The sequence below is a fragment of the Hetaerina americana genome, unplaced genomic scaffold (assembly GCF_022747635.1).
Source record: "Hetaerina americana unplaced genomic scaffold, ioHetAmer1.1.p SCAF_2, whole genome shotgun sequence".
Lineage (NCBI taxonomy): Eukaryota > Metazoa > Arthropoda > Insecta > Odonata > Calopterygidae > Hetaerina > Hetaerina americana.
In genome coordinates, this window is record NW_027286763.1 from 24,042,436 (window position 1) to 24,054,482 (window position 12,047).

The following is a 12,047-nucleotide window of genomic DNA, read 5'->3' on the forward strand; positions in this document are numbered from 1 at the left end:
CTATTTTGGCGTCGCATTTGACAACATTTGCAACACCGACAAAGATATGGTCTTCGGTGTCGTTGACAACGACATTTCGAGGAAGGGTCGACATTACAATGATGTAGCGTCGCTTTACCAAAAGTTGGTGTTGCACAGCCCTAAATGGAGGGAGCAGTCGAGGCTGATTCTTTCAATGCTATAATGCTTTGAGTTTATTAATGACACCAAACATGGAACCGCGACGGTCTCATACCGTATCTGTTGAATGCGACTACTTGTGAGTGACACCTTAAACAAAAGAAATTCACTTCAAATCGTAACCCAGTCAAATTTACTGCATATCGTAACCAAGTCACAACCTGAGGACATGCGGGAAAAGAGCCGAAAAAGGGCCAACCCTTGGGAATAAGGTAAGTCGATACGAAAGTTTGAAGGGACGAAATTAAAGGACGGGATTAAAGCATATTTTCGTCAATAAACAATAAAAAATACAAAAAAATCTCTGCAATGTGCCACATGAAAGTACGTGGCGTAGGCGCACGATTTAATACGTTTCGCCTCGAAAGGAAATTCAATTAAGGAAGCGGACCAAAATTATTCAGGTAAGACCCAGTGATAAAGGCGATTTTGCCGACATTTTTTGCAACCGATATTATTTCTAGATGTTTGGTTCTATCATTGTTTCAGGTGATAAGAAATGGAGATGGTTTCGCGTTGTCTTCCATCATAACATTACATCACGTGACATTAACATTTTAATGTGACACCTGGGCCTTGTACCCGAGGATGGCTCTGTGGGTCGAAACACGCGTCGTGCAATAAAGCTTTATTATCTGGAAACATGTTATCACCTTGCTTTATTATGGATTCCTTCCACTACATCAACCCAGGTACTGTGCACCTATATAACATGGGTGACTCTACCAGAAGCAAATATCATTGCTGTCGCCTGCATAGCTCTGGAGTTAATTAGAACTCACAAGCCCTTCCACCATGTCAAGGTTGTCGTCCATGGGGAGGGTAAAATGTTCGATATGATGCATACATTTACATCCCCATGCCGAACAATCGTCACCTCGTTAATCTTTTTGAGTGACGGACGAATTTGGAAACGAAATGCAGTAAAACGCGATTTCAGAAAGGGTTTTCTCCCACACCACTCAATCGTTCATCTCCTCCTCCTCCCTACGACCCATCGGCCTCCAGCTCACAGCTCGGCACCCGCTACTCCCCTTTGCCCCCTCTCTGTGGGGGGGGGGGCGATTGGAATCGACGCACGTCCACGTCGATTCCATTAATCATTCTCAGAGAATATTGAGACGTCCTTCTGGAGGAGGTTGGGGAAACTACAATCGAAAAGGGAGGAGAGGAAGACAAGTACAACAAGGGAAGAAAGCTGATATTCGGGACAACAGCGAAGAGGTCACACGAGAAGGGTGGAGGGAACATCGAAAAGCATAAAAAGCGGCATGGCTTCAATATAACACATGCACTTATCTATTCCATGAATCCTACGCTGCAGCCATAGAGTTGATAGATCACAAGAATAGATCACAGAGAGGACACTTCGCTGAGGGAGAAACAAGTTGTTTTAGCATTATAATTCAGGCCCTCTCCGAGAATGTCCAAGGGCCAATTCTCGTGGACGGACCCCCGTTACTCCGGTCGGGGCTCCACTGTGTTGCCTTTCCAGCCGCCTAGGCTTCTAAGGCAGGGCGTCGTCTTCTGCGTTGTCACGGCGTTCTGGCGATCCCTGCTACTGAAGCCTGGGCCTCTTCTTCGCTGGGAGGGCATCTTGGCGATCCATGCTCGCAATGGGGCGCTTATAGCGGTCCCACGTTGAAACCTGGATCTCTCCGAGGCGTCGGATGGTGGCGACGTCTGAATCCGCAGCCCTCTCGAAGAATCTTCGAGACAGCTCCGGAAGAAGGACGTTCAGAGGTTCCATGTTCCCGTCCTGGTGCATCTCTTCCACACGGGCGTAGCGCCCGCATCCCAAGATGCACCGTAGCGCAGAGTTCTGCACCACTTGGATGAGAGCGAGGGGGTTTTAATGGCGCTAATTTGCTCTCGGCTACCTGGTTATTCATGAGAGGAGCTCGGCATAATTGAACAGTCGCCGTGGGACGGGAGGTGTACCTCGGCGTCGGAGGGATCCCCTGATGCATTCGAGACACGAGCTGAGTGCGCGTTCCCTCCCGGACAACGCCGTCGATTGACTATAGAGTGACTCCAGGACAAGCAGTGACCAAGTTCACGCCGCCCGCGCCACCCGGCGACAATATCCGGAACGACGCCGGGGCAAGGCCGACAACTCTCCAGCGGCGCGCGATCGCCACGCAGCGAAGCGTCCGAAGTCCAAAAGGGATAGCAAGCAGTGCGAAAGGCACGGGTGTGCACTCATGTACCCCTCCTAGGGCCCCCAATCTCTACATCGGAACCAACTTCAGCATCGGTCTACGTCAAGAATGAAAGAACGGAAATTATTATTCATATTTTGATATCGAAGGAGAGACTGGCGGTTGGCGAGGTTGGCAGTAGTATGTTCCTCGCGGTGTTTACTTAGGACGTAGTTCCACCTTGCGCTTACTGTTCATACAATGAACCCCTAGGTGCTAGAAGGTGCTCTGAATAAATTGTAATAGGAAATTTTCAATCAAGGGCTCTATAAATGTGTTCTGACAAAATTTATCGTAATACCAGGTAACAGTTACTTAAATACTCAATAATAATTTTTTTTCCTTTTTACGTAATATACATTTTCTTTTTGGCAGCTTTCCTTTTGTTTCGAATTAATGTTTTCCCATTGCTATTGGTATTTAAATTTCATCAGTTTAAATGATCGGCTTAATAACGTTATCAACTAGGTATTTCAATTGACAAAATATAATTACATATACATAGTTTTTTTATCGGTCAGCTTTTTTTTAAAATTTTTGTGCAGCTTTCGTCAGGTTATTCGTCAATTAATTGTTTTTCAATTTTAAACACCTTATAATACTGATATCAGCGTGTCAACTTTTTTTGAACATCGCGTTTCCGTGGGAATGTAGATCTGCTTTCTTTTAAACCTTCCCTCTCCTCATCTGTCCCGATTATTTCACCTTCCCACCAAGCAAGGCTCATTTGAAACCACTCCTCCGCCGAGGCGGCAGCTTTCATCGCTCTCTGGTTGGATCACCCTTTTCTTCGTTAGTGTGGCAAGATAAATAAAAGTTTCAAAAAGTTCATGCGCACTGAAAATGTGGAGCAACGAGATGAACATTTGAAAATGGAGATTGTCAAATGAGAGGATATAATGAGGCATAAGGAAGATCTAAGAAGTATTGGAGGAATCATTGGTCTAATTTAATTACTGACTTAAAGAAGAGATGATATTTTGGGTCGTGATGACTTGAAACAGTTTTGGTAGGAAAATAAATACCTTCTTTAAAGGATAGGCTAAGGATTACATGCATATAAACCATAAACACAGTAGTCAACCCGAAGGTCGGTTTGGTAGGTGATGGTAGACTTTGCCCAGTACTAAGCCCAACGGCGTGTTTACACGTCAGGGTAGAGGGGCCAGTTCCTTTCCCTGTGCCGGTTATGGTTTCCCAGGAAGATCTGGTACCCGAAAAATCGCATAGCATGAGTAGAGCTGCAGGCACCTAGAGAGGCTTGCCCGGGAATCGAACCAGGGCCCTCCGGTCAGTAGTCCAACGCTCTACCCTCTGGACTACCGCGACCCACTGCATGCATATATTTCTTGACATTTAATCTTGTATTCAATCGCTAAGGCATTCCTCAGAATCAATAAGTCGCAAAATACTAGGGATGGCGAACAGGTAGGCAATTGATCGGATGCTATTTTTTTAAACTACGTCAAGTGATTTATCTTACTGGTGGCGGCAACCTAAAGCAGCCATCGATGTCAAAGGAACAAACTGCGGGTCTGTTGGGAAAACAATATTATTTCCGTCTCCTCGCCCCAAGTGGGAGCGGAGTTTCGCCTGCAGAGGCTGGAATGGACGGACCGAAACGTTTTTTTTTCGAAAAGCAATGGTCGCGCACACGCAAACAAGTGAATTCAAGTCTCCTGCGCTGCCGAGCGAGAGCCGGAGATGAGGGAGGCCCGCTCTTGAAGTCTCCAAGCACTCGTGGGGCTGTGCGAGGACGGGGCGAAGGGCCCGCCGAGGACGAAAGGGTGGGTTCCCTCCCAGACTGATAGCGTCGTGAGCGGAGCGGGAGGAAAAGGGGGCGATGGGACGAGGGAGGGGCGTGTGTGACTGAAGTGCCCTTTTAAGGGCGGCGCGCGTCGGGAGAGGGAGGGGGAGAGGGGGAAGAGTGAGTCGAGCTTTTTTAAGAGCCTCTCACGAGATGCAAAAAGGAAATCGCTCCCGAGTTTTCTCCCTTCCTCCCCCCCCCATTAGAGAAGGAGGGATTGTTGGGGAAGAGGGAGGGAGGCGAGGGTTTGACGGATCCTCCCTGCCAATAGGCGAGGTACGTAGATTCAATTGCCTTGGGAAGGAGTCCTAAGAATAACTTTGAAGCTCGCCCTTTATCAGGACCAAGCAACCTTGTTAGATAGGTTTAAATAAACCCACTTCATGATTTAGTACCTTTTTTTAGTGTCCATCAACCCTTACAATTTGATTATTAATTGAAAATTATGCGCATTAGAAGCTAAAAGTTTTATTCAAGGAAATAAATCAGTACACTTTTATTGTCATAAATAAAAATGCAGACCAAAGCATTACATTGTTATATATTTATTATAAATCCCACATGATCATAAAGTTAGGAATTAAGTGGTACACTAAATCACTATTTTTTCCGATTATTTTTATAGTTTTTTCAATAATCTCTCGCAGGAACTATTCGAGTCGCTACACAATCGCTTCAATGAGCATATGTTTAAAACTTGCAATCTCTTCTCTTGGAATCGAACGCGAAAATGCCAAGAAATTGCATCAGAATTAGCGCCTTATTTGAGCATAATATGTAACAAATCCCTAAATGATCGGACAGTTCCCGAAGACTGGAAAGTAGCTGAAGTCAACCATATATTTACAAAAAAGTGATAGAGAAAAGATTAGAGTGATTCATTTCCTTCACATCCATCTCTTGCATAACCTTAGAGCACATAACCGTGAGTTCAATTATGGGATATCTCGATTCCCAGAGTTTACTGATTAAAACCAATACAGTTTCCGTAACGGCAGTTCTTTCGAGACACGAATGGCACTTTTCGTTCGTCATATTTTTGTCAGGCGAAAATAATGTTTAAGTCGATGCTATATTTCTATATTTAAAAAAGGGCATTCGACAAAGTTCCTCATACGATGTTGCTCCAAAAGTTAGGAAGCTACGGAATACATAAGTGTGTAATAACCTGGATTCACCGATTTTTAACAGACCGCGAGCAAAGGGTCGCTATATACAGGGTTCGTCCGGAAAATAAGTGTGCTGAGCTCAGGAAAAAAATGTATTACACTTTTACATATCTTAAGCTAATATTCCTCAAAATAGGACCCTTGTGAGTCGATACACTTGTTCCAGCGGCGTTCCCATTCCTGGAACGCTCCCGCGAAGGCATCATCGGGAACCTCTCGAAGACACGTCGTCACGGCCTCTTTGACGGCGTCCAAAGTCCCGTATCGCGTTCCTTTCAAACTCCTCTTTATCTTCGGGAACAGAACAGTTCTCTAAAAAATGTGGATCATTTTTGCAGTGATCCGCAAGTTGTGTCGCGATTTCCAAACGATTGAGTCTTTGATCATCACTGAGCACTTTCGGCACCAACTTTGCACAAATTTTTCGCATCTGTAATTGCTCCCTAATAATCTCGTGCACTATTGTTTTTGGCACATTACACTGCTCTGCTATCATCCGAACACTAAGACGACGATCAGAGTTCAGTACATCGCGAACTTTTCGCACATTTTCGTCGGTGAGTGTCGTTGATGGGCGTCCAGGCCGTGGTTCGTCGTCGACCTCTTCTCTGCCCTCCACGAACATCTTGTGCCACCGAAAGATCATGTTTCTGGACATGGCTGACTCCCCGTAAGCCTGGTTAATCATACCGACAGTTTCGGTAGACGATTTCCCAAGCTTTACCGCAAATTTGATGGAATAACGCTGCTCCAAAAACGCGTTCCGTGACGTGGGTCGAGCGTGGAGGTTCGCGTTAACAGAGCTCCTCACTACACCACAGCTCAGAGCCGACTGCCTTTTTCAGCGTCGCTTGCCAACATACCCCCCTCCAATCGCAGCCCGTCAGAGCGGTGCTGGGCGCACCTGGAGCGGCGGGAAAAAATCAGTACACTTATTTTGCGGACGAACCCTGTATGGCATATCATCCAACACAGTAAGCGACTCATCGGATGTCCCACAAAGAAGCGTTTTCGGTCCACTTCTATTTATTTTATACATTAATGACATCAGCTCTCAGGTTTCCAGTAAATGTCGTCTATTTGCTAAAGATATAATGATAAAAATTAAAAATGCAGAAAATAAACAGAAGGCAGCATGGAGAATAATCAACGAAGAAGGTAGTCATAATAATGAAATAGAATACTTTCCTTTTACACCAGGTACTGGAAAAAATATTTTATATGGAATTTTGTCACCCCAATTAGTATTGCATCGACTAACAAATTTAAAAATCCAAAATTAAGGATATCTATGGTCGGACCACTTCTCTAATCAAGGACATCATTGTGCATGATAAGTAACCTTTAGCTACGTAAATATTTCAGTAAGACCTTAGGAAAAAAGAGAAAAAAATTAATTTTTGTATCTATTTTCTCCTTTTTCAACATTATATCCATTTAGTTGGATAGTTTTTCTAAGCGTTACTTAAGCTTTCATCAAGATCACGTTGAAAGATTTGAAAGGAGACTGTTGCCGAAAGACCAAATATAATCGAGGTCTCTTGCTTCAACCAATGAACAACAATTACACTACTGTACAAAGAGTATTATTCTTCGAAGAAACATAATTAGGGAAGATAATTGATTTCCGTTATTGTAATCTTGAAAGGGAAGCGATGGAGATTTCCAAATTGAAATGCAGCTTTAATAAGGTGCTCGCCCCAGTTGGGTGTCCTCAATATAAGAAGTGACTGAAGATAGCACGAGTCGAGAGTTCACAATATTACTGGGAGTTATTTACAAGGCGAAATGGAAATAATTTTTTTACAAAACGCTGAGAGAAAAGTTCATCAAAGAGTATAAAACTTTCCCCAGTTGGTCAGTACCGGACGAATGCGATCGAATGTCTTCCACCACCAGAATGCTTCCTGCCCCATTCAATTCACTGACATTATTTTGACCTTCGCCAGACATCCCTTTCGCCTTTCGTAGCATGATCATAACGATTGTTCATCTCGTCTGATTGTCCAGGACCGCCGTTGTCATCGCCTCCCTCCACTGATCGCGCTCGTCCTGGAAATGTGTCGCGTGGGGGGTATGACCACCCGGCCATCCCGACCCGCTGAGGTGGGAGAAGGGCACGCGGGGGCGCTATTACACAGAAGGGCGGAGGTGGGGACCGTGTGTAGGGGGATTAGACTGGGATGCAATGGTGGAGAGAGGAGAAAGGTCGAAAAAGAAATAACTCTCAACTCCGATCGGGGAAGGAGAGGCTGAAGCAGTAAGTGGGTTGCCGAAAGACATGGGCAGAAAGACGAGAGACAGTGAAGTGAAAATGCAGGGGGGAGCGTTTCGGGAGAAATCCGAGGGGAGTGAATGAAAGATCGATGAGTTCTTCTTCGCAATTAGACTTGCAAATCCAAAAAAAATAGTGGGTAAATGGTAAATTTTCAATCGGTGGAAAATTCTCGCTGAAAGTAAGAGATACATGCATGAACAACCTAGTGAGTGCATCAGACGGTGGATGGGTTCCTCTTCGTAATAAGACTTGACAATCCAAAACAAATGGTCAGTAAATGTTCAGTCGGTGGAAAATTTTCAAGTGCACATGCGATGAAAATCAAAAATACGTGCAACCAACAGAGGGTGTATTGCGTGTTATGCAACCAAGGGCCTCTGAGAGCATGTCATACCGGAGTAGATCGCCAATTCGACCATCAATTAAGGAAGAAGGGAACTCGAGGCCGATGCGAAGGTAGAGGGTTTCAATCCATCGCCGTGAGCTCGGATATCGCAGCATTGGCTAACATATAAAGAGTTCAAACGATAAAGGCACGGTCGTTCGGACCCTTCCAACAGATCAGAATTTCCACGCCGAATCGCACAAATATGGACCTCACATTTCTATATTTTGATATTTTGCGAATTGCAGACTCTAAAGAGAAACCAATAAATATTAGTTTTTAGGCAAAAATTTCCAAAATTTCTCGAATGCTCATTTGAACCTTTTAGAACTGCGATTATAAAGGCAACAATGCAAGCGTGCGCTCACCTTGTGTGGTTCCACACTCCGGAAGTGCATCGCTCAAACTCACCACCATCCTTTTTGATAGCATATTTTGGACAAGGGAATATGGTTTATCCTGAATCATAACCTTTAATAACATTTAATTTTCTTTCAGGTTAGGTTGCTAGAAAGGTAGTCGCTAGTCATAAGCCTTATGAACAGGGTTTTTAATCTTATAAATATCTTGAAATTATACGTCTGTATTGAATACTTTAGGAGATATTGTATTTTAAAGTACCTAGCGTTTTGCGAGTCGCAATTTTTTTGAAGCAAAATGCCACGTTGAACGTTGAAGATATCACATTAAAGTTAAAATATCACAGTTTTTCTTTCAAGCATGCACTTGATCACAAAATAAAAAGTATATGAAACAGGGTGAGGTTTACCGTCCGATTTGACGGATAAAATTGTAGCTGATGCATCAAAAGTTGAAAGTGAAATAAGAAACCTTCGAGATTGTAAATGCTATCAAAATAAGGTACATAACTCACGGAGCTCACATGCCGACATCCAATGAAGATATCACTAAGGACTGCTTACCTGGAAAATAGAAAAAAAGAAATTGAAATACAGAATCAATGAGAGTCCTGCAAGCATGTAGTCAAACATATACATATAAAAAATATCTGTTTTTAATATGTTACTTAGATAATGCTCTGTTTAAGGTAATGCTTCAATTGTCCTTGGGAATCATTTTAAAAGGTGCCTTTAAGACGTACTCGTAAAACAACTGTCGCTAACACGTGCTTCGCAAGAAGCAATATCAATTGCACTTCAAGAATACGGTATTAGACCTTACTAATTGGGAAATGCATTCGTGAGAGTACTTTGTTAATGACATATTAACATAGGAAATGTAACGGTTAAGGTAGTTTTTGGATGGATCAAATAGTTATCTAGTATCTTCTAGCAAAACACAACCCAAAATCCTACTCTACAACAAACCCCTCCTCATCTCCATACACTTCCTTCCTCCCTTCACCCCGTCCGAATGAGAGGAGGAGGAAGGAAGGAACTCCCTACCTTGAGAAAGGTGGCTTGTTTATCAATATGTATTATATAATATGACTGGGGATCCAGATGGTGTGGTGCCTATCGTACTGGCTTCCCACCCAGAGGGCCCGGGTACAAATCCCGGCGGTGTTGAACATTTTTCAGTGGTATCTCGATCTCGGAAGCTAATGCCAAAACCGGGTTTCTCTCCACCCTTCATCCTTTCCTGACCATACCTTATGGCGCAATTAACCTCAGCTGTCGTTCGCCTCCCTTAAATACTACTACATTATATATATATATATATATATATATATATATATATATATATACACACACACAAATAAATATTATATATATACATATGGGATCGTACATTTTCGCGGCGTTCAGATGAAAGACTCTCCATTCTCGGGACGTCACCGCGTAGGTTGTTTACCCTTCGTCCTGAAGACGCTCGTTCACTTCGGTCTGACGGTCACTTCGACCTGAAGACGCTTGTTGAAACACGGGCGAAACTGTTGTCAGAAAAACAACCTAGGCGGTGACATCCCGAGAATGGAGAGTTTTTCATATATACATATATAAATATTATATATATATATATACATATATATATATATATAATATTTATATATGCAGTGGGTGGAGTGTTGGACTACTGACCGGAGAGTCCCGGGTTCAATTCCCGGGCAAGGCACTCTGGGCATCTGCAGCTCCACCCAAGCTTAAGTGATTTTTCGGTTACCAGATCTTCCTGGGAAACCATAACTGGCACAGGGAAAGGAACTGGCCCCCCTACCCTGATGTGTGAATTTCACACGCCGTCGGGCTTAGTGCTGGGTGAACTCTACCATCACCTACCAAACCGACCTCCGGGTTGATTACTGTGTTATATATATATATATATATATATATATATATATATATATACACACATTCAAACACGAACTCCCGCCAAACGGGTGTGTTCCTATCCCTTTTCCTTATATCTGTTTCTGTATGTATATATATATATATATATATATATATATATATATATATATATAACATTTGGACGGCACAATAGAACACTAACAAAATAGATAACACTTAAAAGGACACATTGTAGAATGTTTGAGCTTTCGGCCATCTCAGAGAACTTCAAGTGAGACTGAGTGAGTGAGTCTTACTTGAAGAAGGCCCCTGAGAAGGCCGAAAGCTCAAACAATCTACAATGTGAGTATCCTTTATGTGTTTAAGTGTTATCTATTTTATTAGTGTTCTATTGTGCCGTCCAAATGTTATATTGCTTTTGTGAGTGCTTCAACAATATATATATATATATATATATATATATATATATATATATATATATACATATATATATATATATATATATATATATATAAATAAATAAATAAATATATATATATATATGTATATATATCCATACACATACATACACACACATATAGTAGACAGGGAAACAGTCGAGTGTCGGGATGCGAAGTAGGGTACGCGCAAATAGGGAAGATGTGAACTCCTCTTGAGAACGAAGAGACGTAAAGATGAGGGGAGGGGGATAATTGAGCATCTTTAGGGAGAGGGAAGCAGTGGCGGGTTAACGAGAGGGAAATAATGGACGACGACAGAACAACGCATACAAGCCGTAAAGGGGGTGATGCCATGAGGAAGGAACCAGAACTATGAATGAAATGAGGGACGGCTCATTTCAAGCCAACACGCGAATAAGAACTTGCTTCGCTTTAAATTTCTTCCGGCCGTTATGATCGTTTCAGTATTTCAGCTGACTTTCGAGGAAAACCTTTAACTATTCCACGTCGCCATTTAAAAAATACTGGATAAATTTACCTCCCTCCAGGGCAGACATTAAGGGTTTTCATGGACAAGACGTATAAAATGCCGGTGACTTGATGACGCTACTAAATGGAATTTCTCCTAGCTCTTTTCTCTTGAAAAAAGTAATTAAGGTCCGCGGCTAAAAAAACCTTAAAATTAAAAAGATATGGCTAAAATTTTTCCATGAACGGATTAACTTTTTGTTAAGGAAAAATCATGGTTCTCTTTCTTGTACGAAAAATATTCAAATTTAGAGGCAGAACTGTATAGGAGAACTAAACATGATTTTATGTAAGAAAATTCAATGTGAAAGATGCATGATGCCTAACCTAACATTGGCAATCTTTTACTTTTCTCAACAATATATTTCCACGACTAAAATTATGCGGTGTACTTATTCACTATCAATATAAACAGATAAAACAATATTTAAACTTATCTTTTTTTATGCTTATAATTTGCAATACACATACATACAATTCTTAGAGATCATCGTCTTAGATAAAATATATAGATAATGATTTTTGACTTTAACCTCGGATAATTTCTTAGTGTTCCAATTAATGCTCACGAGTACCCCAAATGTACTTACCTTTCATGCAAACAATGCGGTTGAGAACTTGAAAAAAGTAGAAATACTCCCAGGACGAAGGGGGACGCGATCTACCAATTCAGTACAACTATGCTGAAGGTACTGTTATTTGTATCAGGTAAAGCCTCATAAAACTAAAAAAATTAATTTTTGTTAATTCTTTCTCAAACAGATGTTGCCCTCATAGAAACCTGCCCGTGTGGGAAGTCCCAAGACT